Source organism: Helianthus annuus, chromosome 5 (assembly GCF_002127325.2).
Source record: "Helianthus annuus cultivar XRQ/B chromosome 5, HanXRQr2.0-SUNRISE, whole genome shotgun sequence".
Taxonomy (NCBI): domain Eukaryota; kingdom Viridiplantae; phylum Streptophyta; class Magnoliopsida; order Asterales; family Asteraceae; genus Helianthus; species Helianthus annuus.
The window spans coordinates 7,540,243-7,547,285 of NC_035437.2; the positions used below are offsets into that span (position 1 = coordinate 7,540,243).

General features: G+C 37.6%; 1 long non-coding RNA gene across 12 annotated transcripts; it reads left to right on the top strand.

Annotated features, from left to right (window-relative positions):
- Positions 1–2,738: 2,738 nt before the first annotated feature.
- LOC110939836 lies at positions 2,739–6,671 on the top strand. Of its 12 annotated transcripts, none has more exons than XR_004894094.1 (7): positions 2,742–3,669; positions 3,735–3,916; positions 4,009–4,087; positions 4,305–4,795; positions 5,101–5,219; positions 5,749–5,848; positions 6,261–6,671. It is a non-coding gene; the product is annotated as an uncharacterized LOC110939836 (long non-coding RNA). The 12 variants fall into 12 exon arrangements; XR_004894101.1 differs by lacking the exon at positions 6,261–6,671 and having other exon boundaries at positions 2,744–3,669; positions 4,305–4,569; positions 4,744–4,799; positions 5,749–6,071; XR_004894095.1 differs by lacking the exon at positions 6,261–6,671 and having other exon boundaries at positions 2,749–3,669; positions 4,305–4,569; positions 4,744–4,795; positions 5,749–6,071.
- Positions 6,672–7,043: the final 372 nt, after the last annotated feature.

The following is a 7,043-nucleotide window of genomic DNA, read 5'->3' on the forward strand; positions in this document are numbered from 1 at the left end:
TTTCCTTGTCCGAAATCCTTGCTTGAACCGAAAGAGGAAGAAGAGTGGTGTTGTTGTTGAAGGTTACTAGTTGAGAGAGAATAGAAGTGTTGTGGGTTTGTGTGTTGTAACAAATGAGGGAAAGTGAGGAGAAGGTGGGATATATATACATGGGGTGTTTCGGGTTGGGCTTGGGGGTTTCGACCCAAACCGGTTACGGCCCAACGGCCACTCGAAACCAAGAGGCCCACTCGCAACCGCCCGGTTGCGAGTCATGGTCTCGGGTCGTGGTTTCGGCTCTCATATACATATATATAACACATACATACATCACATATCATGCACAAAGGTCACGTTTTCATTTAATAACATTTATATACACAAAATATTACAAGGTGATCGTTCGGAAAAACCTCGAGTGTCACAGTTTCCTCGAATTCGTCACAAAGAGGGCACATAACCGATGTTATCCACATTCCTTCTTCTTAAATTTCTTCTAGTTGGAAGCCTATCCAGATTGCCTCTCCAATTCATAATGTTACATTTGATGGGCACCCATTTACACCACTCAAAATTAGGTGGGTGACAATCCCCTCTATCAATGATCATAGCCATTTTCACCGATTTCACCGAAAACCATTCTGACTATCAACATTCCAAGACCAAGCATCTTTATCATTGGAGAGCCTCACAGATCTAATGACCTCGATACATTCCTTCAATTCCTTTAGCTCCATCTCTGTCTCAGGTTGTCTGGACTAATGCCAAGAAAAGCCACCAATCCCTTTATCCGTGACAATTCTGTTAGAGACCCTGCACATTTTAAAAAGCTCCAAACCAAATACGTGAGGCCATCTTTCCATAAAGAAATCGCCCGCCCAAGTGTCAATCCAAAATCTAATATCAGCCTCATCCCCCACCTTACCCCCAATTAAACAGTTTAGCCCCTTCTCATTTAATTTCTTAAAAGATATCAACTTAACCACATTCTTCCAACACCTCGATATGTTTCCGTTGAGCGGAAGGAAGCTCCTTTGATTATTCTTAAAATAGCAAGCTTCCACCACTTTACACCAAAGATTATGATTTTCAACCCTATACCTCCACCCCCATTTTACAAGAAGAGCCTCATTAACCTCTTTGAGTTTGTTTATACCTAAACCACCTTTTGTTTTAGGCCACGTGACCGAATCCCAAGCCACCCAGTTCATTTTATGATTATTATTAGAGCCCGCCCACATAAATTTTCTCATTTTGGCTTCGAGAGTATTTAAGACCCCGGCCGGAGCCTTATATAAAGATAAATAATAAATAGGAAGGCTCTCCAACACCGCATTGATTAACATAAGCCTCCCCCTATCGATAAAGTTTTCGCTTTCCAAACCGATAATCTTTTATCAAAAACCTCAAAAATATGTGTCCAATTGTTAATTCTGTTCATATTGTTCCCCACCACAATCCCCAAGTAAGTAAGCGAGATAGAGTCCGATTTACATCTAATCATTTTAGCCATATCTGACACTACCCCCTTATCCACCCCCAACCCGTAAATGTTATATTTTTTAAGGTTGATCTTTAAGCCTGAACATAAGTAAAAAATTCTCAAACATCTCGCCACGTTATTCACATTATCCTTATCCCATTCTCCCAACAATAAAGCATCATCTGCGTAAAAAAGGTGAGAAATAACCGGCCCAAAATTTGGTGTTTGAATTCCTTTGAAAAACCCTTCGGTCCTAGCTTTACCCAAAATGTTAGACAAAGCTTCCATGACCAAAAGGAACAGAAAAGGGGATAGAGGTCACCCTGTCTCACCCCTTTGCTACAATTAAACACAAAAGTAGGGGACCCGTTTACAAGAACCGAGGATCTAGCCGACACCAGAATCCCCTCGATCCATTTACACCATAAATCAGGGAAACCCATTTGCCCCATGATGTCCACCAGAAAACTCCAGTTAACGTTATCATAAGCCTTTTCAAAGTCAATTTTTAAAAGAAAATCTTTTTTTACATTTTTTAATCCAAGCCATGAGCTCATTTAACATTAACGAACTGTCCAGAATATACCTCCCTTTAAGAAACGCCGTTTGGTTCTCCGATATGATGGTCCCTATAACCTTTTTGAGACGATTTGCCAGAATTTTCGAAATCGTTTTGCTTATCACCCCAATCAGATTGATTGGTCTGTACTCCCTTATTCCCACCGGATCCTTGTTGTTTTGGAATAAGCGTTATGAAGGAAGAGCCACGCCCTGCCGAGATCGAGCCTTTGTTGTAAAATGAGACCAACAAGTTATAGAAATAATTTTCAAATAAATTCCAATGCCTTTTATAAATTTGAAGTTAAAACCATCGGCCCAGGCGCTTTGTTTGATCCACACTCGAACACTGCGCTTTTGATCTCTTCTTTACTGAAAGGCACCGTTAAAGATGTCGCATCAGCCTCCGCTAGACGTTTAACATTATGGCATATGAGTTAGGCCTATCTTTAATTTTTTCCTCGAAAGCCCTTTTGAAAAAACCTAAAGTTTCTTTTTTGATCAAAGAAGGTTTAGTGGTCCACACATCGTCGATCATAAGACCCGGAATATTATTGAACGCCCGTCTACTTTTGATGTACCCATAAAAGAACGCATAATTCTCATCACCTTCTGAATCCCATTTAGCTCTAGCTCTTTGTTTTAGGTATTTAATTTTATAACTTTCTAGCTCATTAAGGTTTTTTTGACATTCCATCTTGGCCCACTCTACCTCTTCGGATAATTCTCTATCTTCCGATAGCTTTTCCAAGATTTCTAATTCATCCTTAATAATAGACTTTGATTCCCCTTCCTTGGCTAAAACCTCTCTTTTCCACGTTTTTATACCCTCCCTAATCACCTTCGATTTGTGCATAATCGCCTTGTCAGGCTCTTCAGCCCCGATAAAATTAGCAATCGCTTTAAGAACTACCTCATCGAAATCCTTTCTCTCAAACCACGAATTGAAAAATCTAAACGGCTTGGGTCCCCGTAGTTTTTATCCGAGCAAGTCAAAACTAAAGGGCAGTGGTCCAATAGAAATCTCGGTAACGCCCGAAGGCATGCCACCGGCCACTCAGAAAAGAACTCTTGACAGACCAAAACTCTATCAATCTTGCTAAGTTTATTACCGTAATCTAAATGAATAGTGTTTGACCTGGTGTTGTGTTTTGATTGGATTATCTTGCCATCGTGTCCTCATCACCGCAAAACTAGCCACACGTTACATTTGTGCCCACCATATAAAACCCTCAACCCTGCCCCACACCCACCATCGGAAGGGAGAATCCATGAGGTGGTTACCGGCGGCCACACCTCCAGATGAACATCAAAATTTAAGCAGACTTCATCTTCATCATCTAATTCAACACATATCGCCGCCCTAGGTATAGAAAGAGGGAGCCGACCATAGAAAAGGGAACTTCGGGGAAGTTTTTCCGATTGTGTTGGCGCATCAATTGAGACCTCAGACAGTCGGCGGCTAGGGTTCATGACTCGAAGGTGATGACGGAGACGATGTGGGTTAAGTTTCAGGCGATCAATGGTGTCAAACGATGGTCGTTCAAAACAACTAGGCGATCGGAGACAGTCAAAACAAGGGAACGCATTCTGGTCACCTATGGTTTAGGGTTTTGAACATACCGACGATTAGGAAGGCGATATGTTTGGTAAGATTTAATCCTTCGATTCTGTTTTGCCTCTTCGCTTTAATCCTTTGATTTCATTTTTGCAGTTGAGTCCTGAGTTTTTCTGTTTGGGATGATGTTTTATGTCGAGATTAAAGGATATGGGAATGAATGCTCTTAGTACGTTGGGTTTCACTGTTATCTTTTTTTCTGCCAAGTAATGCAGAACAATATCAGATCAAGTGATCAGGTGGTGGTTTATTTTTCAAGCAAGATGGGTTCCATGGTGGTACGGTTGGAAGTCTATCCGTTGTTTTTTGATTTGGAAAAGTAAGTTTTTGGAGGTCATAATTTATGACTAATTGTTTGTTGGATTTCCAGAGGATGGTTGAGAACGGGGTGGAGGTGGTGAGCAAACGACGGAGAAAGAATAGGGGCCCGTGATAGTGATGGAATCATGGTGAGTATATGATGTGCATATCTACGTCTGTTTTGTTGTTTATGGTGTTGTATTGAATACTTTCGTATAATATTTTTCAATGCTTTGTTGTATTTAGTTTCTTCCTTTTGTTGTTTTTAGCTTTCTTCTTTTTGAAGTCTATTCTAAATATTAAAGAAATGGTAATAATACCTAAATATATATTCAAACAACATAACCATTTTGTTTGTCAAAATAGGGTTGGAATTGTATAGGTACACATAGAAATAGCAAGGGAGCCAATGAGGACATCATTAGTGGTGCTGAAAAAGGAGAAAACAACTGATGGCGCAATCGAACACCGTTTCTCCTTTGCTTAGTCTCCCTTCTTCACCTTTCCTTGCCGCGAGATACCTAGAGCATGCCTGATTTTTGTTCACGGATGCTTTAGATGGTGGTTTAGGTGAGCTTCGGCGGCTACTATGACCTGACTGTAAGAATTCATGCCTCCTTTGTTTCAATAGGTAAAAGTGTTATCAGTCTCAATTCTCAACGATTCGTTGCACGTAATTAGGTTTCTAATTTGATAAATTTATGTGGGTTTCAGTCAATTCAAATTGTGTAAAGGATGAGGTATAGTTGTTATGTATTTCTTATCTATTACTTTTTAATTAAACCCTACCTGTTTGTTGTAACAGGAGAGCAAACTGAAATAACACCAGGAAAATCTTTTGAAGGCAGAATATAATGGTTGGTCTGATCTTTTTCTTTGTTGCTACCTTGATCTCTTTTTGAACGTTTATTAGTTGGTAAACCATATTAATAATGTTAAAATGTCTGTTGATGGTAATTAGTTATTTGTTTGTTAAATTTGAATTAATTAATAATTTAATATAGATTATATAGTGAAGTTGGTAAACCATATTAATAATGTTAAAATGTCTGTTGATGGTAATTAGTTATTTGTTTGTTAAATTTGAATTAATTAATAATTTAATATAGATTATATAGTGAAGTTTTACAACTACTAAAGTATAATATTTACATTGTTTTAGGTGACACCCCTCTTATTCATGCTGCAAGGCTATTGCTAAATACCTCATTGAAATGGGGTTGATACTTCACTATCGAGTGAGTTAGGGGCTATGGCTTTGCATCATGTTGCCTGGAATAGGTGAGTTGTTTTAGCTTATATCATGTTACCTTTACTAATGGACTAGACTCGAGTGTTATATTATAAGATGAGCATGTTTAAAGAAACCAGTGATATTTTTTGTTTAGGGTTATTGGATTTTAAAATAATCCAAAGTTTCACCTGTTGGCAGATAATAATCCCACCTTTAAAAATTCCCTCCAACGATCCAACTTGTAAGAATTTGGCTCTCATCGATCCTTTTCAAACTCTAGGTGCACTTAATTCAGTTAAGGAGGCTGCAGGTGCACTTGAATCTATTAAGGAGGTCAAATTCTTATGTGTTATAAAGGATCAACGGGGGCCAAATTCTTACAAGTTGGGATCGTTGGAGGGAATTTTTAAAGTTGGGATTATTATCGGCCAACAGGTGAAAATTTGGATTATTAAAATCCAATAACCCTTTTGTTTATGGGGAAGTTTGGAATGAGTTTATGGTAATATTTGTTTGCATGGCATATTGATTTGATGGAGTTATTGATTTGAGATGCTATTGATGTTAATTTACAAGGGGAGTCTGGCACACTGCTGATTTGGGCTGCTGGTCATGGACAAGTAGATGCTTTAAAACTTTTACTAAAATACAAGGCTGATCTAAGGCTTCAGTGATGGTTGTTTCTTTTGTTTTTCTATATTATGTTCTTTTGCTTTTTTGATGTGTTGTTATAGCTTTGCTAAGTAGATATCATATTTATCTCATGGATGCTTTGAACAACACTTGATAACTAGGGTTTGTTTTATAGAACTGAATGAATGGGGGAATAAGTAAGTTTGGATTATCTAGAGAATAGAGATAGCTTGACTTGGTATTGAATGGAAAATGATTGATTTTAAGTGTTCCGTATGACAAAAGATTTCCATTGTCATCCTTTTTAATGACTTTGAACAGAAAGCGTGTTTGATAAAGCTGAATCATGGTTGTTGGATTATCCTATTATGAAATTCTGTTATGATCACTTTGAACATCAAAACCACATCCCCACATGTTGTGATAGATTATGCATCTTGTGTGGTATTTTAAAGGTTTAGAGAAGAAAGCAACCAATAAAAGGGAAGGAGATGACCATCCGTCGGTGGTTGTGTGAGTCGGAATGTGCGTGTCAGCGTGTACATGTTCTCTAGAGGGTGGTTTTGCACCCCCAATTTCTCAAATGTCTGTTCTTACATTCCAAATCGATGAAATTAAAGTTGGACTTTGAAATCCGCTTCAACATATGCTTTTTGGCTATGGAGATTAACTTTTCTGGTGCAAATTCATGCTGAATTTGAGGCTCTTTTACATGGCATGATTTCGCTATTTATGTTTGTCTCTAAGGTTGCATGCTAAATGTTCATAATAACTGACAAGTACTCTGTAGAATTGTTTTTATTAAGGCTCTGTTGATAATATTTGTTGTTGTAAGTTTTATTGAATACACAGTTAGTTAAATTTAAATAAACTTTGCAAATGTATAGAAAGAGTTATGCGTATATATATATAAAAAATAGTACATACATCAAAGTTGGTTATCAAATAAACTTCATATTCTTCCCTATTAAAATCTTTTTCTCTTAATTTTCTGTAAGTGTACAATCTTAAAAGGTGTACTTTAATTTGCAGTTGTTTAAGTTGTATTAGCTTAGTGTTTGATCATTGATTGTAACACTTGTGATTTGTTCTCCACAATTGCAAAATTGCAGATCAGTATCAAAAAGGTTGCAAAAATGTGCAGAGCATATGCCCATGCCATTTTAAAAACAAATAATTAGAAAATATGTAAGTTACAAAACTGAAACATGAATAAAACATTACGCATGAGCCCTTAC